Below are 26,125 nucleotides of genomic sequence, written 5' to 3' on the forward strand. Positions count from 1 at the left end.
AGACCCATTTTATTTTTTCCCCAGCAAACAGGAAATGGAGCCCCGAAGGCTTCTTTTTTTTTTTTTTCAAACTGGAAAGTGTGTGGGGAGGGGGCTACTCATGATGCCCGCTTACAACCCTGAGCCGACCCAGACTTGGGGGTCTCTGTATGTTTTTTCTTCCCCTCTCTTTTTTTCTATTATTTTGGCAGACTTTTTGGAATGTCTGGGAGCTAAGGGCTTTGCTTCATGGAGCAGAATTCTGAAGCAAGAAAAAGAGAAAGTTATAGACTAAACCACAGAAATGTAAACACGTCTGCAGCTAAAATAACTCCACTTTCATTGAAAACACTCCTCCTTCACAATCAGACTTCTGTGTGCGACGCTCAATAAAACTGCATGTTAATAGCGACCAATTAATAGATTATGTTGCCTGGCCTTAAAAGTTGAGGGAGTTTTAATTATTATTTTTCAAATTAAAAGAGTACTTATTCCGTCCCTTCCCTTGGGGTGGGGGGACTTAGCTTTCTCTCTGGCTGTTTGCTGAAATTCTTGGCTGTTAAAGTTGGGAGAGGGAGGGACATGAGTAGTTCTCGCTCGGTTGGAAAGGGGAGAGTGTGCAAGAGGACGCCCTGGGATGGGTTCCGAGCGATCGCGCAGGGACGGTCGTGATGGTCCCCGCGGGACATGAGTGAAGAGAAACAGCACTCAGGTAAGCGCGATTTTGATGTCAGAATTCACTTATAAACTAAAACATCTGGAGGGGCTTAGCACAGGGATCCCGGGCCGTGAGCCGAACCTCGCGGCTCCCCCTTTTGGAGGCTGTTTCTTTCGGACACTCTTCTCACGAGGGCTGCTGTCACCGCGTCCGTCCGTCAGGCGGGGTGTCTCCGCGGCGGCAGCCAGCATCCTCCAGCCCACATCCCGCTCCTCGCAAGCCCCTCGCCTCCTGTCCCAAGGCTCGGCGCTCGAGACTGCCGGGTCCTGACTCCAGGTCAGACTAAAGCCGGCGGCTCCTGGGCACCTCGGTGTCTCCGCTTCATTAGTCTGACCGAGGGCGACGTCGTCTTCATTCCGATTAGCCTCCAAGGCAGTCGGTGGTCATTTTAAACTTCTGCAGCAACCAGTTCTAACTTTTGTTTTTAACGTCCATAACGGCTGAGGCTTGGGAAAAAATAATACTTCTCACTAAGTTCCGAGGAGCAAGCATCTCGGCGGTACCCACCTCCCCGGCCCTCCCCACCCCTCGCCTGTTCTCCTGGAGGCGCGTCCTGGGTTCGTCTCCGGCCGGCTGGCCAGGGCCTGGACTCTGCTCACGTCGTCCCGGGCTCTGCTCCTCCTCCTCTTCCTCTCCCTCCTCCTCTTCCTCCTCCAGCCGCCAGCTCTGGGCTAAACCTGAGCCGCGTCCAGACCTGCCCGCGCCGCCCGCGCTCCCCGGCCCGAGGGCGCGCGCACGGACACGCGCGCTCGCATACCCACGCGCGCACGGACGCGAGTGCACAGAACACCCACGCGCGCACACAAATACCCGCGCCTACGGACGCGCGCGCACAGAATCCCCACGCGCGCTTGGACGCACGCGCGCGCTCACACCCACGCGCACTTGGACACGCGCGCCCCCGCGCCCCCGCTCCGCCCCCGCGCACTCCGGGATCGCGAGTCGCTCGTCGGGGTGGCCGCCCTGCTCGGCGATTGGCGGGAGCCGGAGCCTCCCCGAGGCCGGCGCCCACACCATGGGCTGAGCCCGTTGGCGCCCGGGGAGTCAGTGCGGCCCGGGTCGGCGCGCACGGCCAGGCACGTGCGCGGGCACACGCGGGCGCGGACACGCGCGGACACACACGTGCGTGACACACCCTCCCTCGACGGCGGCGCTCGCCTCCGGTAAGTCCTGCGCCCTGCGCGCCCTGCACGGCTCCCGCGCTGGCGGCTGCGGCTGTCGCGGGGACGGTGGCGGCGAGGTGGCCCGGCTCTTCCGACGGCGCCAGGACAAGTGGGGCGTGAGACGCCGGGAGGGACGGCTCGCCAGTGCCCAGGTCCCGGGAAGCCGCGCGCGGTAGGGGGCGGATGGAGCGGAGCAGGCACCCCGAAATCGGCGAACGCCAGGAGAGCAAACCGCGCTGGCCTTATCTGGGGCACAGAGCAAGAGGTTATTTGCGCTTGTCTGGAATGGAAATAAGGGGTGAATTAAAGCCCACGCTTGGATGAAAGTAGACACCAGGTGTGGGCTTGGCTGTCACTGCTGGGTCGGTGCTTCGGTGCGTGGAATCGCCCTCCGACGGCTCCGTCGCTGCGCGCTCCTGAACCCAGCTCCGGCTCTTTCCTCCCCGCCTTCTCTCTTTCACCTTTTGACACCTCAGCCTGCAGTTGTTATGTTTCTATGCTTCCAGTTTACCACCTTAGTTGAAAAACTTGGCATGTTTAAAAATGTAGCCTGTAAGTTTTTTTTAATCAGCTAGCCGCCTTGGTTTCTGTGTGAAACCCATCATCCATTTATTGCTATTATATATTGTATGGTTCTTTTACAAAAGGTACTGCATAGAGTCATTTTTAATATTTATAAGCATAAGACTTAGGTGCTATTATTAATAGCAGACTAGACTGCCCAATAAAATGGATAAAAACCTTTCAGGTAGATGTGGATTTAATATAACTCTCTGTTGATATAAAGATAATTTCGTTTATCCTTCAAAGGAATGTATTCAGATTTGCCACAGATTTCACACTGGCCATGTTTCTGTAGCTTCTGTAGTTCAGAAAACGTTCAATGTGAGTCAAAAAACATTTTCTTCGTCCCTGGGTGACATAACATAGGGCATAGAGTTCATTTGCCATTGGGACTCTTTGTGAGTATTTTCAATTCTCTCCAAGTAGTTTAGAGCGTTCACCGGCCTCAGCTCCCCATCACCTTATCACCGAGAGAACTGTCACATTCCTGGGCTTAACTCTTGCTCTACTGGCAGCAGCTTGTGCTGGCTCCTTCCTCAGTGGGAAGACCACGCAATGGAAGTTATATAAAAACCCAACGAGATAAATTGCTTCACTGTGTGTCAAGTTATGAATGAGCTAATCATACCATTGCAATTGCATTTCTAATGGAGACAGGATGAACTCTGCAAACTTGTGGCTAATATGTGAAGTTTTATAAAGAAAGGTTTTGTGAGTCACAGCACACATCACATCACAGATGCTGTTTGCGGGTTGCTCATCCTAGCTTTGATTTGAGTCAATGACTTTTGGGAAATTATGCTAAACTAGCAAATGGGTATTATATCTTTTGAGTTAAGAATATGTAATTCCAATTGCACTTAAAATTTCGGTTTCTTCCTTTTCTAACTCTTTATAATTACTTCATTTTATTTTTAAAAATTCAGGGTACAGCTGTGATACCTTATTTTGCATTTAACTATTATTTCATGAGGAGTTCTTGGCGATTCATCGGATGTGCTTTCTTTAGCTAAAATGTTGAAAATCAGTGTTTACCATTGAGTGGATTATGTAATGGGACTGCCTGTAGACGTGTATATAAACATTCTCCCTTCCATGTCTCATGTTTTGATGTTAAGGAAAAATCTTGTCGATTCTCTATGAATTTCTAAGTTCACAAAGTCAAATATTTTATCTGTGGTCAAGGCTGAGATCCCAGTGGAATGCCAGATATATAAGTAAGAAGGAAAGTATCTCCAAAAGATGTCAAAATTGACTTTTAAATTATGTACTATTCTAAAATGTAATACATTTTACATACATGGAATACATAATATCTCATATTGTAAGTGGGTAATAGAAAACTTTCAACTTTTTTTTCTAAAATTAAGATTAGCTCTGATTTTTTTCTTGTTAGCTATCCTTAAACAACAACAAAAAATAATAAAAGGGAGGATTTATTTTTTCAGAGGACAGAGGAGCTAACATTTCTAAAATCTTTTCCTATTCCCCAGTGAAAATACGATAGCAAGTCAGTGTCCATCCTATGATGCGGAGTGGTGGGGAGACACTGTCATGTTGAATAAATGTCAGTGCTGCCTGCGATTTCATAGAACTCCACTCAGGAGGTGTTGACGTAGAGACACCTACACGTTTCTAATGAGACTTAGGGAGCCTGGGACATAAGATGGGGTCAAGGTAACAAATCAGAAGTAAGTCATTATGAGCAGAATCCAAGCTTTTTGATGCTGCAAGTCAGTTCTCAGTTGAAGTTGGGAGTTCATCTCTCTAAATGCAGGTCCCTTTGTCACCTCCTGGCTCCATCACCCTTTGCTTCCTAGGCAAGCTTTTCCAGGGACTAGGAGAATGCCCAAGGGGTTCTGTTTCCTCTCGCCAGTGGGTAAGGATACTTGGGCATTCCCGGGAGAGTATAGTCCTTCAAAATACAGCTTTTGTTTGTGATCTACACCTTGAATTTGAAACTGTTAAAACCTTCGAAGTAGAATTTGTCGGAAAAAACAAGCTGACACAACAGAAGTATTCAAGTATTTTGGACCCAGTTTCAGATAATTTTGATACCTGGTGGGAGCAGTGGGAGCTGTTTCCGGGTGACTTTGGAAGTAATGGTAGTAATTGACGATGCCGACACAGAAGCCTACCAGCTGCCTCTCTATATTGTTGATGTTCACGACAGCATTCTCATTGGTACTTCTTTGCAGCCTCAGTGGGCTTATTAGCAGTCAGTGAATTAGTTACAAATTATGCATCGTCAATATTCACCTTCTCACATTTATTGATTTAAAGCAATTATTCTGCAGATAAACAACAACAGCCGTTTCCAATGGCTAGGCCATTGGATTCTGAATCAGTTTTTCAAAATAGCCAGGGGCAAATGTTCCTCTTTAATGTTACCTATTATTTCAAACATTTGAGTATTTAAAAGAGACAGGAGTCAATGTTGTAACGTTGCAGATCTAGCGAAGGTGGGGAAGACAGCTGATCTAAAATTACTTTGCTAAATTTAAGTGCGAGTAAAGTGTAGACAACACCAAGAAATTGAAGGGTGCATCTAAAAATGGAGCACTGGGTCTAAGTTGTAGATTTAAACTAACTTTTAAGCTCTTCTATTTTTACTGTGACATGTCATAATCTGGAAGACCCTGATTGCGTATGAGAAACAGTAATTTAACCTTGAAAGTAAGGGGTTCAGTTACCTTGGCTCAATACGTGTTCAGAAGTGTGTGCAAAGGAAGTTCTAGTTATGTGGTTTTTTCCTCTTTGAAAATGGCTGTGTGTGAAGACTGAAATATCCTTGAAGTATGTAAAATAGGCCTTTTGTATTAATTGCTCACTTTTTTATTATAATCCTAGACATGAGATCTGATCGAGGACAAACTGTTAAATGTCTAAAGATCTTTCAAACCTAGGTGTGTAGCTGCCTCCTTTGAAGACACACTCTGTAATTTTGAATTGTTTCAGTGGGAATGAGGTTTTCATACGTGCTAGTGTCTCATATGGGATTCTTTTTAGGAGTAATATTATTCCAATGATTATTCCCCCTGGAAAACATACTCCAGAGGGAGACAATGAATTCTCTCCAATGAATAGGAGAGAAAATAGACACATTTACAGCCATTTTTTAAAAAATAGAAAATCCTTATTTTCACTCGATTCAGGGTTCCGCAAAAGTTCCCAGATCTTGATTTAAAAGTGAAGAAGTGTGTTTGTACCTCAGTTTGAGTGCAGAGGAGCAAAGGACCTGTGCCTTGTGTGGTGATTGCCATTGTGTGGTGTGTGTTACACATGCATCACCTTGTGTGGTGATGTGTCATATTCCTTAAGTGATTCTCTGTTTTTGGAGGGCAGATTCGTGTTCTCTGTGATGGCGTGGAAATGGTGGGGCTTACTAACACAGCTAAAGTCGCAAAGTAAAAGAAAGACTGAACTGGAGTGTGGGCATTTTTGTGGCTCCCGGCTGGGCTGTTTGGGTGTCCACCTTGGGGAAGCATGAGTTTGTGTGCAGTCATACGCTGCATCGTGGAAATGAATTAGCTGGTGGTGTTCACCTTTCTGTCTGAACTAAGATGGGCATCAGGCTTTGTGCTCTTTGGAACAATAGGAGAAACCCAAGGTCTTACTATGTTGGTTAACCACCCGCTGTCTTAATATAATAAATTAATTGAAATTGGCAGTGGGAAAAGTGCTGTTCCTTCCTCTATGTGGTGCTTGGAATTCTGCTTGAAGCTGGACTGGACGAGGATCTCAGGCTTCTGAGAAGAGACTGAAAGAAGCTGTTATGAGGAGGCTGGTGGGAGAGGGAGGGGTCCCTACAGCACCACATAGGAAGGCAAACCTTTGGACCCCAGGAGCGAAGAAAGGTAGATTTCAGGATTCTTACATGGGACATCCATCGATCTAAGCTGAGTAAAATGATCAGCGAAGTCTGTGCTAGTAAAATGAAATGTTTGGAAACACTTACGATCTCAACATAAAACTCTTAAATTAAATGTATCAGAAAGCTGAGATTTCTTTTATTGGGAAACGAAGTAAAAACATTTAGACAAGAAACCAACCGCTGGCTTAGGCACGTTCTAAGAAGATCTCCTGCTTTGAATGGATTCTCATTAAAACTCTATCCAACCTCACAAAGCTGAAGGGAGCCTGCTGCCAGATTCACAAACCTGGGTCTGTAACTGCACAAAATCTCAGCGTGCCTTGTGCAAGGCTCGCTCTTTTTGCAGCTCAAGATACAGCAGCAAGATGACGGAATAAGCAAAAGTGGAGGAAAAATTTGCTTCTTCAGTATCGAAAAGTACTTTCTAGTCTGTTTGACCCTGAGAGTAAAATTGACTTCACTACATAGTTCTAAAATAGAATTAATGACAATAAAGATAAAATCCAGGGAATAGTGAGAGTTTTTTTTCCTGCAGAAGGGATGTTAGGTCAGCGTATTACCAGTATTTAGCGCTCCAAGTTCTGAAACCCCTGCCACTGAAGCAGAGAAAGTGATGGTGGGCTGCTGCCTGAGGTACGAAGTGAGAGGACGTTGAAATAGTACCAGTTCTGAAGTGGTATAGCTCATGATGACATTTGATTTATTTTTGCAGTTTTCTCAGGCTTGTAAATGTAAGTGATTAAACTGAACGTCCCACAAGGACAATTTCTCCTAAGTACTCCATACCCAAATTGTGAAACCCGAGGCAAGAAGATTACCCCATACGTGCTTAGAACCCACAGTAAACTATCAGGAGGCAGACAAGGGGTGAAATTTGTGTTCATATTGAGATCGCCTTTGTAACTACATTTAGCATCAATATGAATTTATTCTTTGCAAAACTTAAGCATTGTCATGTAAAATTTTCTTCGTTAATTGTAAGCAAACTGGGAACACGTTTCTCAATCAAAATTTATTGATCAGCTATTAAATGAGAACACTGTCCTAAAGGAGAGATGGAGAACATGGATTCATTAGGGACTGGTAAGACACTAGACACATCTAGAGATTAGAAAAACAACTGCAAATTTAATGGAAAAAGCCAGAACATTCCGTTGTGGAGTTTGCCTATCCACCTGTGTGACTGCGGCAATTAGTGGCCTGTCTGACTCCTTCTCTTCCAACTAGTTGTACTGACAACTTGTAAACAAAATTACAGCCCTTTTCACTCCAGCCAGCTAATAGCATCCTCTCTGAATGCAGTGTCCTTGGGATAAATATCTACAGGGGAAATTAATGCAGGGCTAGTGGGATGCCTGAGAATGCAGGGAATGCTTGCTAGGCAGAGACTAGTCTACGGTCAGATTTGACCCAGGTTGTGAAGTTTCGGGGCTCCAGGAGAGGAGAGGCGTTCTGAGTCACAGGAAGGCGGGTGCACTGGAGAGAGATTGGAGGTGCAAACTATATCGAGGACCGGCAAGCTGCCCTTTCTGTCTATGTTTGGTGCAAGACACCATGCGAGACACTGTATGAAGCCCTTGGTCATGCCTTCAGGGAGTGGAAATCTAGAAAGGGAGTGAGTGCACATGCCATGGAATCTAGAAAGGGAGTGAATGGGTATGCCCTAGAATCTAGAAAAGGGGTGAATGTATAGGCCATGGAATCTAGAAAGAGGGTGAATGCATATGTGGTAGAATCTAGAAAGGAGGTGAATGTGTATGCCATGGAATCTAGAAAGAGGATGAATGCAAATGCCATGGAATCTAGAAAGGGGGAGAATACATATGTCATGGAATCTAGAAAGAGGTTGAATGCATATGCAGTAGAATCTAGAAGAGGGATGAATGTATATACCCTAGAGTCTAGAAAAGGGGTGAATGTATATTTCATGGAATCTAGAAAGGGGATAAGTACATAGGCCCAAAAAAGTGGCATATTCAGCAGTGCCACCTGCTCAAATTAGGCCAGTGTGCCAGTGAGCCAGGGCCTAGACTGCACAGTGACGGAGGTGTTGCCCCTATGGGCCGTCTCCGTCAAGTGCTCTGATGTGCTACGTTGGAGGCCATGACAGAGACCGCCACCATGCAACACGCTGGCCTTGCTGTAGGCTGCTTTTAGGCAAGCTTGTATCTTTTCACACAGGCCCTTCTCTCTTACCAGCTAATGGGGAAACTTCATTTTTAGTCTCCGCATCAGGAGCAGTTTTCTGAGTTGTATATCGTCACACGGAGGCCGGTGTGTGCTCTTGCTCCAGCACGTAGTGAGACCCCATGGCATGTCTAATGGGCCCCTGCACTCTTAGCTCCAGTTTATGTTCTTACCCTAGTTTCTCTTTAGTCTCATCTTTATTATTTATTTTGCATCTACTTCTGAATTTTAAAAAGCCTTGTTATATTGCATATATCCTTGTAGATCACTTTAAATCCTTTTTTGGAACAAAGTACAGTATAAATAAAACAGTCCATCTCATAAGAATCATGCAATCAAAAAGTGAGCTAAACCATGCCACAGGAAGGATCAGAAAATGCTTCCCGAAGGACGAAAGATGAGGCACTGGAGGCGAGCTGTGACGTACGTTGGCTCAAGATAGGCAGGGATGGGGGTGGGGGAGCAGCCATGGGCAGGGGAGTGGGGGAGTCAGGCACTGCTGCTGTTAGGAGTGTGGGATGTATTACCAGGGAGCTGGGTCGCACAGTGTGGGAACTGCCCGACCCTCCCGGGTTCTCGAGGGACCCATCTAGACACCTATTTCAGTAACTCAAGTGCAAAGTTAAAAGGTCAGGAGTAAGGCATCTTGCAGAAGGCAAGGGAGAATGTGATGTTTGGAGGATGGTGACTGACATCGACTTCACCAGATGGTGCAGACATGGCTCTTGTGGGGCCACAGGTCACCCTCACCACGGCTCTGGGAGGGATGGTGCCCTTATTGCCCCCATTTTCCAGAATAACAGAGTGAGGCTCGGGAGTGCTAAGCGACGTGCCCAGAGTCACACGGTGAGAGCCAGAGCAGAATCAGAACCCAGGCGGCTGACTCTGGATCCGTGAGTGAGCCTGCTGGCTGGAGCTCTCCTGGTAAGAGCGAGGGTCCACTTATAGAGGTGACAAGAAGGGGGCAGGATGACACAGAGGCAGAGTCACTGGAAGGTCAGGCAGCCCTGGGTAAAAGAAATAGAATGTGAGTCTCATGTATACTTTTATGTTTTCTGGTAGCCGCATTGAGAAACAGGTGAAATTAATTTTAATAATCTGTTTTATGTAATACAACATGTCCAAAATATTATCATTTCAAATGTAACCAATACAAAAATATTGATGAGATGTTTCACATTATTTTTTCCTATATTAAATCTTCGAAATCCAATGTGTAGTTTACGCATGCGGCACATCTCGTTCTGGACTGCCCACATTGCAGGTGCTCAGGAGCCACATGTGGCCGGTGGCCACTGTATTGGACAGTGCAGGCCTACAGTGTTGAGCATAGGAATTTCATGTTTAATATAATTAGTAACGATGAACCCCGTTATATGATTTGATCACAGAAATAGAATTTTTATGACTTTGTGTCTCCATTGGCAGTGTCACCCCCAAAATATCACTGAGTCCAGACATGATAGCAATAAAAAATGGATTGCTAGCATGACATATTCAGTACTAAGTTTGCAGCTTTCAAATTGGTGGGAAAATGTATATATAATTTCCTGTTGACTCACTTCCTGCTTTTAAAGTGCGAAATGAAGTATCTCCTTGCAGACCCAACCTTTGTAAACCTGGGAACAATAGTGCCGCCTTGTCGGAATCATGCTCTGACAACTTCATGCCTGAAAACCTTATTCGAGTTTTCTCTATTTAAAGATAATCCAGGCATGATGACAAATTTCTGCTTTTGCATGTGGACAGTTTCTTGAGAAGAATGCAATAGATCATTTTGAAGAAGAGCATTCTTTTTTATTTTTTATTTTTCAATTTTATTTATTTATTTATTTTTAATTGCAGTAACGTTGGGTTATAACATTACATAGCTTTTGGATGTCCATCATAATATATTTCGAATTCTGTGTAGATTACGTCATGTTCACCACCCAAAAACGAATTATAGTCTGTCCCCCGGCATTTGAGCCTGGGCACCCCTTTTGCCCTCCCCCCTCCCCCCTTCCCCTATGGTAACCACCAATCCAGTCTCTGTTGCTATGTGTTTGTTTGTCATCGTTTTTATCTTCTACTTATGAGTGAGATCATATGGTATTTGACTTTCTCCCTCTGACTTATTTCACTCAGCATAATACCCTCGAGGTCCATCCACGTTGTCACAAATGGCCGGACTTCATCGTTCCTTATGGCTGAGTAGTATTCCATTGTGTATAAGTACCACATCTTCTTTATCCATTCGTCCTTTGATGGGCACCCAGGTTGGAAGAAGAGCATACTTGAGGCGCTAGCATCCTGGAGAAAAAAGGTTCAGTCAGATAGATCACTACAGAATTGACTTCGAAGGGCAGGTGGTCATCACACAATTTGGTAATGGCGCACTGCATCCCACACGGGCCTCGCCCGCTTTATGTAACACTGAAGTTCACGGCCAAGTCTTACCAAGTCAGTTGCCTTGGTTGTGTGCCACTTCTTATCAACGTACTGTGTCTAAAGTGTCCTTGAATGACTTAGCTCTTTCATCGTATGCGTGTTTTGGAGTTAAGATTTAATTTCGTTTTTATGCAAAGTGCAAAATTTACTCACTGCAGATTCTTACTCACATTTTCCTGAATAAGAAATTTGTTTTCAGTTGATGCCTGGTCTGTAGCACACTCCTTGTCTGAGCTTCCTTGTAGATAGTTTGTTTTCATTATCACTCGTGCGTGGGAAGGGAATTTCGTTCTCCTTGTTCTGGTTTATTTTCCCTGGTGGGCAGGGCCTACTGTAAAAAAACCTAAACAAAACAAAACTGTGTTACAAAAAATATGCGTGGCTTCTCTCAAGTCTAATTGCCGAATCATATTTAACCACTAATTCAGTGCAGTTTTTGACAATCAGACATCAAGGGACAAAGAATATCGTGATTATTTAAAAAAAAACCCAAACCTCAAAACTAGCAAACGGGGGAATGGTCCAGTGGTATAGTGGTTAAATTCGTGCCCTCGATTTTGGTGGCCCGGGGTTTGCGGGTTTGGATCCTGGGTTCGGACCTGTGTACCCCTTATCACGCCATGCTGTGGCAGGCATCCTACATATGAAATGGAGGAAGATGGCATGGATGTTATCTTAGGGCCAGTCTTCCTCAGCAAAAAAAAAAAAAAAAAAAACACCCCACACAAAACCCAAAACAAAACTAATGAACAGGGCTGTGTGTCCTAATCTGTACCATTATAGATATCTGATTTGGGGTTGCCTCATTGTCAGTCTATCCAGGGACAAATGGAAAAGCAGGAATATCTGTCTTGTGTTTAGTGGGCTCCACTTCTTTCAAACATAGGCAACAAGGTGAATTTTCTAGCAGGGTCCTCTTTCGTCTAAAATGGAGCATTGGCCACCAGGTGAGATCCTTTCCCAGGGAACTGAAATTCTATTCTAAGGCCTACTGAACGTCCGTTCCATGCTGTACGCTGCATTCAACCTACCAGTTTCCCACGGGAGTACAAATTTAATTTAAAGTCTAAATTATATTTGAGAAGTCTGAAGCACGTTAAGACTTCTTAAATAATTCACTTGGGGTTACGTTCGGTGAATATGTGTAAATATGAGAACGTGCGAGGCAAGTGGTCTAAACACAGAACGAATCTGAGCCCACATTGATGGAAGCCACATGTGCTTAAAATCTTGGAGGAAAAACCGTGTCATCGCTGGCAACCAGATCCTCAGGCTGGCTGTGTGACTCGTACGGGAAGGTTAATGTCCAGTTGAGTTGCTTCTGTACTTGGTTCTTACCATTTGCCGCAGCATCAAGGAAGACCTTGGAGATGAACTGGTAAATGCAGGGTTGTCAGCTCAGGGGTGCAGCTCTCCGCTGTGGCAGAATGAAGGTGACAGAAACCGGACAGGGCTGTCTGCTGCAGCCCCAAATTCTCAGGTGGGTGCTTGCATGTTTGAAATGGCCAAAACGTGCTCTTGGAAACTGTTAAATTTAGTTAAACTTGGATTAGTAATGACAGCCGTGGAGGGTCTCTTTCCCTTCGGGCTGAACAACTTTCATACGCTGTTGGGGTGTGTGGGTGGATTCAGCCGCTTGACAAGTAACACCCAGTAGAGTCGCCTCGTAACGGAACCTAAGCGTTTCCCTCTTCCTCGTCATCTCTAAATTTACCCCTCTCCGTCTCTGCAGCAGTGTCCCCTGTCCTTCCCGCACTGGCCTTGCAACCTTAAGTGTATGGACCTCACGGCTTTAAAATGCCAGTGTCAGCGATGTTTCTCCTGCCGTGGACACTCACAGGGGCTGGAAGAAACAAGCCAGCGAGTCTAATGAAATCAGGCTGCAGATCTGAAGCGATTTTGGAATCCCCTGCCCCTGTTTTCTGTGCTGTGTCTGGTTTTCATGGAAATTTGTGTCTGGGAATGAGGGGGAATGGGAGTGGATTTGCTGAGGGGCAGGTGCCTGCGTTCTTTGGCCCTGGCCATTGGGAGTCGGGTCCAGGGACCTCTGCGGACGGGAGGGAGGCTGAGGCCTTGGGAGATGCGAGGAGCATCATGCAATCTTTATAAGACAGTGGGGATTTTCGCAGACTTCCTGATTTTTGAAAATTATTCATAAATCTGTCCTGGTCTAGGATTCTGAGGACAGAAAACATACTCCATGTACCGTCCGTGCTCCATAAATTACCCCTTGAGGTCATCACAAAGTTATTTCTATAGTCTGTGATGCTGGAGTATGTAACCTCTGAGACTACGAGTAAAGCCAGTCCATTCCTTTCTCTGGCTAGGGCATGGCCAGCACAGGTCAGGAAAACATGCAGGTCATGCCTAGCTGTGTTGGAAATACAGGCCACCTCTCCAAAAGGTTGGGAATGTGTTATCGCGCAACCTAGATTAGGGAAGATTAAAGAAGAAGTGGCAATGAGGGTAAGAATTAGTCAGGTTTGCACTGGCAAAAGAAGCAAGGTGAAACACTATTTTTTAGTCTTTTCTCCCAGCAAGTGAAAATAAGAGTTGCATATCATATATTTGAGAAAGCTAAATGCATGCTTCTTTTTTGGAATAAGCAAGGTTTGTAATCCACTAAGGCAAGCAAAGATTGCTACGCTGAATCGTTCGTGTGTAGTGGAAAGCTGTCCTGAGAAATCTTTAGTTCACAGACATTTGAAGACAAGGTTGCTGTTTCCTGAGAATACGTACGATCGTCTGCTTCATTTGCGTTGGAGTATTAGCTCCTTTTGCTTTCCTTTTTTATCTTTTGGTATCTCTTTGGTTTTGTTTCTTGTGCTCGACACCTGCTGGGTTCTCAAACAAGAGGTAACTTATGTGAGTTGTTGGATAGAGAGTTTATAAAGGTAGACAACTCTTCAGTTTCCAGTGGAAATAGTTGTGGGCACATCGTCAACAGACTGGAATAAATGCAGGCTTAGTATCTGTGTGTGATTGAGGCATGGGTGCGAAACACATCAAGAAGCAACAATAATTTGTGGTGCAGTCACTCTTAGGCTTAAATTAATGTTTTTCAACCTTTTTTTCATGACCAATCCCCTTCAGGCATTTCTTCTTTAATCAACCCTCTCCCATATGAAAATTTAATACCACAGATGTCCTGTATATCTCTTGAGGAATTTTACATTACACATATGCATGTATATCCACATTTAGGTCTATCTGTGCTTTATACGTAAAAAGAGCAGACTCTTTTTCACCCTCCAAGAACCGATTTTAGCCTCCTTAGGAACGCATGGCTTAAATACACAATGCAGATACTTAACTTCCAAAAAGATTCTGTTTAAGGGAAAAGATGGCGGATGCTGGTACATGATCTTAGAAAGGACTGAAAGAGAGGAGGACGTAATAAAAAAAAGTCAGGACATTATGTTGGGGAATTCTGTTCGGCTAGTTTTACAGAGTGTGGGCTGAAAACTGATGGTGGTAAAAGCAACTGGCAATTGATAGCCCCCTTTGTGTTTGTGAAAGGGCTCCATGAAACGTGGAAAATCACTGACCACATTCTTATCAGACTTAGGGTTACTGGACAAGACGGTCTGCAGAAACGCCCAAGTTGCAAAAGCAAGCCCCTGGGCAGGAGCAGCTCAGGCTTCTTCTGCAGGCAGACTTTGCTCCATCGTCTTAGATGTAAAACTGCAGGTCGCGTGGCCGATTCGGTGCAGCTGGATCACATTGACTCTAATGTTTCCCCTCCAGTAAAAATGGAAATATATTAAAAAATAAACAACCAAAAGAGACATGCGGAGTTTAAACCAAAAATCAATCAGAAGAGAAAAACATTTGGGCCAGTGTCAAGAGAAACAAAACCGCGCCAGCACAAATTTTTATGAAAATGATCATTGAATAGTATTTCCATTAAAAGGCAACTGACTCAGAGACGGAGGGTGAGTGTTCTGTGAGGCAGAGTCTGGATAACCCGCCCACGCCCCGTAGCTGACAGGATCGGCTCTAACGCAGTTACTAGAAGAGACCCAGAGATCCTGAAAACTGGGAAAACCCAGATTTTTAGGAAGGGAGAGAAGTGTGTGCTGTGAAATCAGAGTGGTTTGGTAAGAATCTAATGTTGTTTTCTAGTTTCTCCTTGTCATCATCAGTCCTAACACATCCTCTGGTTCATAAAGTCAGTGACGGTATCACAGAGTTCATTATCTCCTAGGAAAAATCAATGGCAAATAATGTTACCATGAGTGCAGAAGGCACAAAGATTAAGTTCTTTCTTAATGCTTACCTCCAGCTCCCGGTGTAGGAAGTGTTATGATAATTTCTGGCGGTACGCTTCTTTCTGGAACATCACAAGGAAATTTGCTTCTATCTGAGGTGGGAGATCCAAGTGGGTATCCAGCCCTGAGCATCTCTGAGCTGTGAGGCACAGCCTTAGCTGCATCTTCTGCCCCTCCCTGTCGCCGTCTGTGCCGTGTATTGAGGACGCAAAAGGTGCATTTTCACCGGATTCTTTTTGTCTTTGCTGTCTGCGTTCTAAGAGTTGCTTGACTCCAAGCAAGGAACAGTTTGCTGTGGGAGCCCTCTCTGCTCAACCTGTCCCCTCTTTTTCTCCTTTCCAATTGCCTCTTTCTCATTTCTCACAGATAGACGTTAGTTTGTGTCAGTGGTGACCCACGGTCAGAATTTTGGAAACCAAGCAGGAGAATTGACCAACTGCTATGTCATGGTCACATGGAGCACAGATTTGGAAATTTACGAGTGCTCGCCCTTAAAAATCACTAAAAATACCTCTTAAACTATGACTGCTCTGGCAGTGGATGCCATAGTAGTGAAATCACATTGTCATTTGTTTTTTTTTTTTGGTAATAGTGTCAGATTAGATGACACACCACGAGGTGTGCCTGTAAAGTTATTTATATTAAATTTCTTTATATTACAAGCTATCTATTTGTTCTTCTGCAGGTCTTGCCGACACTGACTGATTCTGCTCTGCCTTTTCTGGGGTATTCCCTTTGAACTTAATAATTGGGTCTGTTGACTATAAAACAGTCCAGGAATTGAGAAAACGTTGATGATCTTAACCAACCAGGGTCAATGATGACATGAAGTCCGTGGGTGTACCCGGAAAAAGTAAATGTCAAATACCTTTTAGTTTCTTAGGCCATTTCAGAGTTGTTTCATTGCTTGGCTCCATTTTATTTAATATGAATTTTGCATGGCGTATTTTCCCCACAAATTTTTTAATAGATATAAGCTGTAACATCTATTACATATATATGTGTATATATGTGTGTACATATATACATATAATCTATTACTATATATTATTATATTACATGTATTATACACATACAGATATTATATACATACATATATTACAATATTTACAATAATTCTATAAATATTGTGATAACCTTGTCACCAGAGCCTAGAATTCAGGAAAAGTTGTCTCTTCCTTAGACCACGTTCAAAGAATCTGAGGAGGACCCCAGTTGGACCAAATTTCACTGGACTGCCAACTGCTCAGGTAGAAAATGCCTGAGTTATAAGCTGATCTCCTTACACAGGGCTTCTGCAGACTGAGGCGCCTGTGGTCAGTGTCTGAGAAGGCTCCGGTGCGCTCAGAAACCACAGCCTACCAGTGGGACCTAGGGAAAGTGCTTTTATCCTTGGAAACTTGAAAATCCTCTTTAAGAAAATATCATTTTTCTTTTTAAAAGATTGGCACCTGAGCTAACATCTGTTGCCAATCTTCTTTTTTTTTTTTTTCCTTCTTCTTCTCCCCAAAGCCCCATGGTACATAGTTGTATATTCTGGTTGTGCTATGTGGGATGCCACCTCGGCATAGTCTGATGAATGGTGCTAGGTCCGCGCCCAGGATCTGAACCAGTGAAACCCGGGGCCGCCGAAGCGGAGTGCATGAATTTAACCACTCGGCCATGGGGCCGGCCCCAGAAAATACCATTTTTGAAAGCAAGATGTCTTCCCATCTTCTTGCAGCGTGTTGTAATAAACGGAAGCTTCTTTATAAGGGATTCGTCTCCTCAGTAAGAATATTGCTGCGCTGGCTTCCAGACCGAGTGCCACCCTCATCAGCGGAGCCACAGTTTTCACTGGAGTCCGAAAGCCAGTCACCGTCCCAGCTTTTTCACTCCTCTCGGTCTGCTTTGGCCTTAGCTCAGGCTGGCGTCTCTGACTCCACGGTGGATCCAGGGGTGCCATCCGGAGAGGGGAGAGAGTGGGGATGGAAAGAAAGACCCTTCAGGGAAGACGACCAAAACTCCACTAACATTTGTTGAGCTGGTGGGACGGAAAGGGCAAAGGGTGAGCAGAAGGGACTGTGTGCGGTTCAGCTGGTCCCTGGAGACCCCGGCTCTCCACATCCTTGGCAGTGGGAGGTTTCTGTGGGCACTTGGCTGTGAGTCACCCCAGCAGGGGACCGACGGAGAGTTTGTGACCCTGCCCCACACCACCAGCCAACACACTGCTCAAGCCATCATTTGTTGTTGTTTTCTCATATTTACTTAGAATCTCTCTGAACATGTGAACTTTACATAAACACCCAATTTGACTATCCCTTCTATTCATCAAAAATGGTACTGGGAAAATTTTCAAATGATCTTGCCTGCACTGAACATAGCAAGACACCCGTGCAGACCAAAATATTCACGTTTGAGTCCAATCTTCTTTCGACCTTTTGAGTGTGTTCTTGTGGTTTGGGATATTTCAGGAGAGGACTGAATCGAAAGGGTTCTTTTGTTCTTCAGAACACCTGGATTTCTGTGTGTGGTCTGAAGACCTATTCCACCATAAGAAACCATTTTGCCTCTTAAATAAAAGAACCAAGGACTACCGTGTTCTTGGCTCCGGCACGCGTCAAGGTTAGAAGAAGGAAGAATTGCGTCCTCGCCCTGTCCCCCGCAGACCTGCGCCTCCACGGGCTATAGGTGAGGTTCAAGGAGTGCATGTGGGCTCACCGGGTATGTCCAGAAAGATGTTTTTGTTCCCCCACTTCAGGTTTTAGTCCTGAGACTACCAATTAAACCATCCCATAAATCCTCCATTATAGGTAGTAAAACCTAATTTTAGATTTCCTGCTTGCTCCAGTGTCCTGCCTGGTTGCTACTAGCTGGCGAGAGGCTGGACCTGGGGAGCAGACGGTTCGTACTGCGCCACGTGTTAAAGCCTTTTTCTTACGTATTTGGGATTTGGTTTTCATTCTCTGACGGCTTTCATCTTGTTTCAAAAACTTCTGAAGATAGCTATTTAGAACTCTGTGGCTCACTTGGTTCCTTTTAGTGGACAACTTTGATGCAAAGAATAAGGGAAGGGGATATCGAGAAAGGAGTGGGTGAAATGAAGGAGGAAGGTGATGGCACCTCTGCCATCTTTGCTGAGAACATGAGGGGCTGTGTCCTCCAGGTGGTCCATACACTGTGATCTGTAACTCAGCCTCTTCCTCGTATTGGGAGCTTCACAGGCAAACACATACATGTTATGAATCTCTATTTGAATTAGGCTTTCCTGCCCCTCCTCTCTTCAGTGCCCTGATACCTTCCGCTAATGATGCTGAATGGTTTAGCGGGGCCGGAATGTGGGGCATTCGGAGGTGTGCTTTCTCATTGTCTTTCTCACAGTCACAAATCCAGTCGCTGGTTTCCTGATATTATTACAGTAACAACAACTCCCTTCTCATCCCTCGGACATTTGTGAAGGAGAATTTAGAAGGTCAGTGGGTGTAACGATGTTACAAGAATATTCTGGGTTTGAGGCAGCCAAACTTTATTACCTACCAAGGAAAGATGAAACCTATGGGAAGGTTATTATTATTTTTTGTTATTATTTTAATGTGGTCATAATGGTTTACAACATTGTGAAATTTCGCTTGTACATTATTATTTGTCAGTCACCATATGTATGAGCCCCTTTATCACTTATGCCCACCCCTAACCCCCTTCGCCCTGGTAACCACTAATCTGATCTCTTTGTCCATGTGTTTATTTATCTTCCACATATGAGTGAAATCATGTGTTTGTTTGTCTCCATTGTCTGGCTTATTTCACTTAACATAATACCCTCAAGGCCCATCCATGTTGTTGCGAATGGGATGATTTTTTCTTTCCTTATGGCTGTGTAGTATTCCATTGTATATGTATACCACATCTTCTTTATCCATTCATCTGTTGATGGGCACCTGGGTTGCTTCCACATCTTGGCTATGGTGAATAATGCTGCAATGAACATAGGGGTGCATAAGTCTCTGAATTGTTGATCTCAAGTTCTTTGGCTAAATACTCAGTAGTGGAATGGCTGGGTCATACGGTATTTCTATTTTTAATCTTTTGAGAAATCTCCATATTGTTTTCCATAGTGGCTGCACCAGTTTCCATTCCCACCAGCAGTGTATGAGGGCTCCCTTTTCTCCCTAACGTTTGTTATTTTTTGTCTTGGTAATTATGGCCATTCTAACAGGTGTAAGGTGATATCTCATTGTAATTTTAACTTGCATTTCCTTAATAATTAGTGATGTTGAACATCTTTCACATGCCTGTTGGCCATCTGTATATCTTCTTTGGAAAAATATCTGTTCATATCCCCTGCCCCTTTTTTGATTGAGTTGTTTGTTTTTTTGTTGTTGAGTTGAATGAGTTCTTTATATATTTGGAGATTAACTCCTTGTCGGATATATGATTTGCAAATATTTTCTCCCAGTTGGTGGATTGTCTTTTTGTTTTGTTCCTGGTTTCCTTTGCCTTGCAGAAACTCTTTAGACTGATGTAGTCCTATTTGTTTATTTTTTCTTTTGTTTCCCTTGCCTAAGTAGACATGGTGTCCAAAAGATGCTTCTAAGACTGATGTTGAAGAGTGCACTGCCTATATTTTCTTCTAGAAGTTTCATGGTTTCAGGTCTTACCTTCAAGTCTCTGATCCATTTTGAGTTGATTTTTGTGCAGGGTGTAAGGGAATGGTCTACTTTCACTCTTTTGCGTGTGGCTGTCCAGTTTTCCCAACACCATTTATTGAAGAGACTGGGGAAGTTATTTTTCACTCTGGAGATTTGGCAGGGAGTAGTGTACCCCAAAAAACTCCTGGGAGAATTGGGGATATGTATGTATGTATAGATTTATTAGTTGTAATGGGGGTGGGGTGTGAGCCGAAATCTATACGAACAGTGTTAAAAGATTTAGAACGTCCAAGTGATGTGTCTAAGCATTTTGAACTGTCGAAGGTAGTATCTATAACACTTTGTTCATTGTGGAAATGTTAGAACATATAGATAAACAAAATTATTTCAATGAAATCTTTCCACTCTCAGACATTATAGCTGCTGACAATGACGCATTTGGTTCCAGAATATTGGTGATTATTTTATATATGCTTTTTTTCAAATGTGGATCATATCACATACACACTTTTATAACCTGTTTTTTTACATAATAGCACATTGTAAATACCTGTCCATGTCAACGAATATGCTTAATGAAATATCTTTTTTCTGCCACATTATTTTAAGACTGTCTAGGATTCCATCACATGGCCCTATTGTGATGGATTCACCAGTCCTCTCTGCTGAGTATTGAGGTTGTTTCCAGTTTTCTTTATTATAAGCCAAGAGTTCTCAATCTTGGCTGCAGATTATAGACACCCAGGCCCTATCACAGACCAAGCAGGTCAGGCTGTCTTGGAGGAGAGGCCCAGGAATAGTATTGTCACCTACTCTTAGGGTTGAAAAATCACTGTAGTAAACCATGCTGTAGAATTTACCGAAGACTAGAGTACATTCCTTTTTTTTTTTTTTTGGTGAGCAAGATTGGCCCTGAGCTAACATCTGTGGCCAATCTTCCTCGTCCCCCCCGCCCCAAAGCACCAGTGCATAGTTGCGTATCCTAGTTGTAAGTCCTTCTAGTTCTTCTATGTGGGATGCCGCCACAGCATGGCTTGATGAGCAGTGTGTAGGTCCACCCACAGCATCCAAACCAGTGAACTCCAGACCACCGAAGTGGAGCGTGCAAACTTAACCTATGCAAACTGCCACTGGACCGGCCCCTAGGATGTATTCCTACAAGTGGAATTGTGGGATCAAGGGTATATGTCTTTAATCTTTTGATCTATGCTACCAAATTGCCAGTCAGAACTTTTTTATTTTTTGCTGAGGAAGATTAGCCCTGAGCTAACATCTGTGCCAATCTTCCTCCACTTTATATCTCGGTTGCCACTACAGCATGGCTGACAGGTGGTGTATGTCCGTGCCCAGGATCCGAACCCATGAACCAGGTCCGCTCAAGCAGAGTGTGCGGAACTTAACCACTACATGGGGCTAGCTCCCCTTTTTTTAAAAAGTTAATTTGCACTTTAAGCTTTAAGGCTTTTAAAAGGTGAAGAATGAAAAAATTTGCACGTGGATTTGGGGAAGAGGTTTGTATAACACCAGATAACTACCACGGAGCTGTTTGGCTTTTTCTTAGTTTTTTTTTGTATTGTCACATGGCCTAAATAAACAAATGGGCGTGTTACTAAAATAGTGAAGAGGAGGTATTGAGTGCCTCTTTCTCCCCATAGGGCTTTGGTCAGACCGCAGGGCGGATGCCACAGCCCCAGTGATGAGCATGTGACAGTCCTGCAGGACCAAGCTTTGTGCCTTGTCTAGACTCCTAGCCCATCCTCAGGAATCTGCGTGTCCATCCATTCTTTAGTTTATTCACTAGGAGGGTCCCTTACATATTTTATCACTTTTCTAATGTAATTATTATTTTTTCTCAAAATAATGCAAACACATGGTTTTAAAAGTCAAATAGTATTTCTGGGCGTGTAATGACTAACAGTAGTTCTCTGCCCTGCACCTTCCCAGAGGTAACTCCTCTCCTCTTAGCTGTTCTCCTGTCGTTGACCTCCATGTTTTTCAGTCTTGGGCTCGTGCTGCTCCATCAGGAGTTTTCAATTTGGTCACTGTTGATTTTCTTAAGGAAGGTGAGACAGTTCAGCTCATGCCCCTCCATCCATCTCCTGTTCCTCCATCCTTCCATGTAGTTAAACAGCGCTGTTGGTTAAGTTAATATTCACCTGTAACATTAGAAGAATGTAAATGTTACTTAGAGGTGAGCCATGTGGTGAGCTGTGATGACATTTTGTCTTTGTCCAGACTTAATAACTGGGATTTGAGTGTTGCCTTAGTTTTCCCGTGTATTTATCAATAAGACCCATCTGAAGTCCTTAGCAGGACTGGCATCTCTTCTCAGGCTGGTGGGATGCATTTGGTGACCTCTCAGGTTTTTGGAGGGAGGGCGAGAGGGAGACCCTTGGGAGCCCCGTGTTCTCAGGCTCCAGCTGAGCTGGCTGCTTCCCGGCACGCTGTTGTCCCTGCATCTTCGTCCTCTGGCATGCTGGGGATGCTGGTGTGCTGGACTCGCGCCTCAGCCTCATCCCGTCAGCTTTCTTCCTGGCGTGGTCCCTCGTGATTTGCAAAGTGGTGCTTCATACCGTCCTGGTTTGCCTTTCATCTCTCTGAACGTTTTTAGGTTTTTCTCTTTATTCCTGGTGTCCTGGAGTTTCACGGCGATGTGCCTGGGGAGGGCTGCCTTCTTTTACTGCGTTGGGCGCTCAGGGAGCCCTTTCTCTCTAGAAGTTCATGCCTTTCAGTTGTGGCAAGTTTTCCCGTATTATTTCTTTGATAATTTTCCCTTACTTTTTTTCAAATGTGTGCTGCTCTTGGAACTCTTATTAATTAGGTGTCGAATCTCTTCCCTGATTTTTTATTTTTGGCATATTTTTTAATGGATGCAGAATCTGTTCTTATCTCCGGCATCTTAATGACAGTTTTTTTTTTTTAACTTTTTATTAAGATTATGATAGTTTACAACGTTGTGAAATTTCAGTTGTACATTATTGTCAGTCATGTTGTAGGTGCACCACTTGACCCTGTGTGCCCACCCCTCCAGCCCCCCTTTCCCCTGGTATCCACCAATCAGTTCTCTTTGTCTATGAAGGACAGTTCTTTTAAAGTTAAAATGTCTTTTCTGCTTCCTGGCATCTTTTTTTGGCTTTGTTTGTTTGTTTCCGTTTGTTGGTTTTGGGTCAGTCTCTCGCATGGGAAGTTTTTCTCGTGGTCCTTGGATGCTTGCTCATGTTGAGAAAGAGTCACTAGGTCTTGAGCGTGTGCCCAGGTGGGGATGCTGGCTGGAGCGTGTGCCATGACAGAGCTGGGGGCCTGACTGTGGCATTGAGGAGCAGCAGCGGCCATCTCTGCAGCTCTTTCTTTGGGGCTGGTCGTTACCTCAGAGAGGAATCCTGCAGTCCTCGGCCATGGGGAGGGCAGTGGAGTGAGGGTGGGGCTGTCGGAGCCTGGTGCAGTGTTCTGAGGGTCAAGGAGAGAGAAGATCCTGGAGGAGTGTGTCTCACCATTCATTTAATTCTCCTATTCAATTCAGTGCCTCCTTCCCACACTCTGTAGAGCCTGGGGTCCCCAATGTCTCTGAGGAGGGGACCTCCAATTGCCTCCCGGTGCGTGGGTCAGTAATTACCTGGCTGCACTGGGTCAGAAAGGCGATGGTGGTGGAGGAGTGAGAGGCACTTGAATTGCTCCTTACACCGACTGTTATGCTCTCACATTTTCTGGCCCGTGCCGCGCCTCGCTCTCCCCTCCAGGTGCTGGGGGCACTCAGACATCTGAACTTCTCTGGGATTCCCTGGTGAGAATTGCCTTTCCCTGCACTGGCTCCCTCCTCTGTTGATGCCTTTATCAGCTGCCCCTCACTCATTTGCTTCTCGTCTTCCAGACTTCGTGGATCTCTCTCACAGGCTGTTGTCTGCTCTTTTTCTCTCTGTCTTGCTGGGTTTCTACTTCTTGTGATATTATTCTCGACGTAAGCTCGTGGGTTTAACCTGCCATTGTAAAAATGGGACTCGTTATGTTTTAGAGGTGACGTAGGTTGCACGTCTTCATGGATAAGGGCCCCATTTCACCATGGATTACAATAGCTGTGAGTGGGAAGGGCTAGGTTGAGGCAAGCTGAATACACGATCCCGTAAAGCCAACATTTATAGGATGCTGATGGTGACAGACGTTACCTGTGTTAACTCATCAACCCTCACAACAACCCAGTGGGGGAAGACCTGTGATTCCCAACTCACAGAGGAGGGCCCTGAGGCTTGGGATCACTGAGTGACTCGCCCAAGGTCTCAGGGGGAGAAGTGGCTGAGCTGGACATTGGACCCAGGCTGGCTCATCTGGAGGCTGAGACTCGGACCACAGCACTGTCCTCAAGGAGGGAAGGGCTTTTCCCTGCAACCTCTAAGACCTCCACTGCCAATGCTGGGGAAAGCCTCCAGTTCCGCTTGGGTCTCTTCTCTCTGCAGAGTGCCGTGAGCCAAGCCCCCTTCTCCAGATCACCCCTCCCCTGCCCGGCCCAGCATTTCCACAGTGGTGTGTGACGTGTTCCATCCCTTACTGTTCAGACCTTTGTTTTCTCTGATAGCCAGGCAGTTGTGTTCATGGGTATGAACAGAATGAGAAGTCTCCTGGTCTGGAATCCACTCAGTTAACATTTCTCTGTCCTGAATGTCTTGCTTTCCTTATATAGATTCCAGAAGAGATAACTTCTGATGGCAAGTAGGAACTCCTGTTGGAACATACACATGTGTACACACATGCACACACAAACACACACACACACAACCTGTGAAGAGACACGATGTAAAATGGACAAATAACACCACACATTGAAAAAAGACCTGGAGAATACAAGACTGAGCACAAAGCAAGTCAATAAGGTACCACATGAGCTTGATAGTACAGTAAGTTGAAAACAATGGAATTATTTAAAGATCTTCTATCATTGTTAATTACACCAGTAATTAAAATCATTAATAATATTAACATAATGGTAGCTGCTCCTTCTTAGGTCCCTGTATACACTAGCACATCGTCACAACAACCTTACAGAATGAACATTTTTATCCTCATTTTAAATTGAGGAAACTGAACTCAGAGATGTTAAGTCACTTTCTAAGGTCATTAGAAATTAATGTGCAGGGTCTGTGCCAATGTGCGAGTTCTTTCCATTACATGTGGTATCTTTCAAAGAATTGAGTCCAAATAAATGGAAAGACCATTTTGAACACTCAAATTTTGATCATAGGAAGAAATCCACATGGTTGTTTCTTAAGCTCTGAATGAAGTATTTCTTTATTCAGTCAAGTCCCATTTGCCAATTGGCAGGTAGGTCAGTTTCTTTTGTGAGCTTCAACAGAAAGGCGCACAGACGCACAATGACAAGCACATTCACATGAACACATAGATGTGCAGATGCACCCTTCAGGACACTGTGAAGTCTGGGAAGGCAAGGAATCTGAGATGCCTTTTTGGCACTGACTAGCAAACAAAGAGAAGCTGGTGGCTGAGCAGAAGGATCTTCATCTAGATCTTAATTTAGAATAGATTGTCACTGGCAGGAGCAGCTTTGGACCCCCAATTTACCTCCTGTTGCATAACGTTCCACAACATCTTTCCTCTCTGTGGGTTTATTTCCCTCCTCATTTAAAGGTTCTTGTAACTTAACAGTCAGTGAGTCTTGTAGGTAAACTATAATGGGTGTTTACCTCTTTCCTTTTTGATAGTTTGTCTTATTACCTAATAAATAATTTTGAATAAACATTTGCTTCTTTCTAAGTGGGGAGATTACCCAGAATTGCCCACTCATCCCTCCAAACATGAGGTCCCAGTCATCCAAGTAGAACTCTTTCCCTTTACGCCGTTGGAACGGGAGAGGAACCTGTTGGATAACATCCTGTAGAATTGCAGCAATGGCCAAGGTGGGAGATGAGATATTGGATGGTTTACAGGAGCCAAAGTACATTCCTCCCTCGATAATCCCCTTTGAAATGAAAAAAAGATTTGCTAGAGTTTTTGTATTTCCAGCTTTCATCTGCTCCTCTCCCACAGGTGCTTCATTTCTTGGCTTCAGCAAATACCTTCAGGGAAAAGGAACCAGATGTCTCTTTAAAAAAAATATTTTTTAGTTGAGGAGCCCTTTGTTTAAATAAAATTGTACATAAAAGCCCAATAAGTAATGCCTCCCCCCGAAAGAGTGGAACTCTTTTGGTGGAAGCCAGTTCCCTTTTGCCCTTCCCTGTCCCACCACCCACACTGTACCCAGACCCCCTCGTCCATTGGAGGCCAGTATGAAAGCCACTAGCTGGTCTATTCTGTTCATTTCTTGT

General features: G+C 44.6%; 1 protein-coding gene and 1 long non-coding RNA gene across 5 annotated transcripts in view; one reads left to right on the top strand and one right to left on the bottom strand.

Moving 5' to 3' along the window:
- The first annotated feature begins 619 nt into the window (after window positions 1-619).
- Window positions 620-26,125, top strand: part of LOC124234361 (transcriptional regulator ERG) — a 257,281-nt gene continuing 231,775 nt past the window's right edge. The window contains exon 1 of one of the 3 annotated variants that reach the window (XM_046651707.1): window positions 620-691. The gene's annotated coding sequence lies outside the window, so the exon portion shown is untranslated. Of the gene's footprint in view, window positions 692-1,837; window positions 1,861-26,125 lie in introns of those variants that run through there. The other 2 variants (XM_046651704.1, XM_046651705.1) reach the window with 2 other exon arrangements.
- Window positions 10,629-15,533, bottom strand: LOC124234362 (uncharacterized). 2 transcript variants are annotated; one of them, XR_006887289.1, is made up of 4 exons: window positions 15,195-15,533; window positions 12,254-12,440; window positions 11,086-11,258; window positions 10,629-10,777 (listed from the first exon to the last, which is right to left on the bottom strand). It is a non-coding gene; the product is annotated as an uncharacterized LOC124234362 (long non-coding RNA). The 2 variants fall into 2 exon arrangements; XR_006887288.1 differs by lacking the exon at window positions 15,195-15,533 and having other exon boundaries at window positions 12,254-12,812.

The sequence above is a fragment of the Equus quagga genome, unplaced genomic scaffold (assembly GCF_021613505.1).
Source record: "Equus quagga isolate Etosha38 unplaced genomic scaffold, UCLA_HA_Equagga_1.0 73442_RagTag, whole genome shotgun sequence".
In the NCBI taxonomy this organism is placed as follows: domain Eukaryota; kingdom Metazoa; phylum Chordata; class Mammalia; order Perissodactyla; family Equidae; genus Equus; species Equus quagga.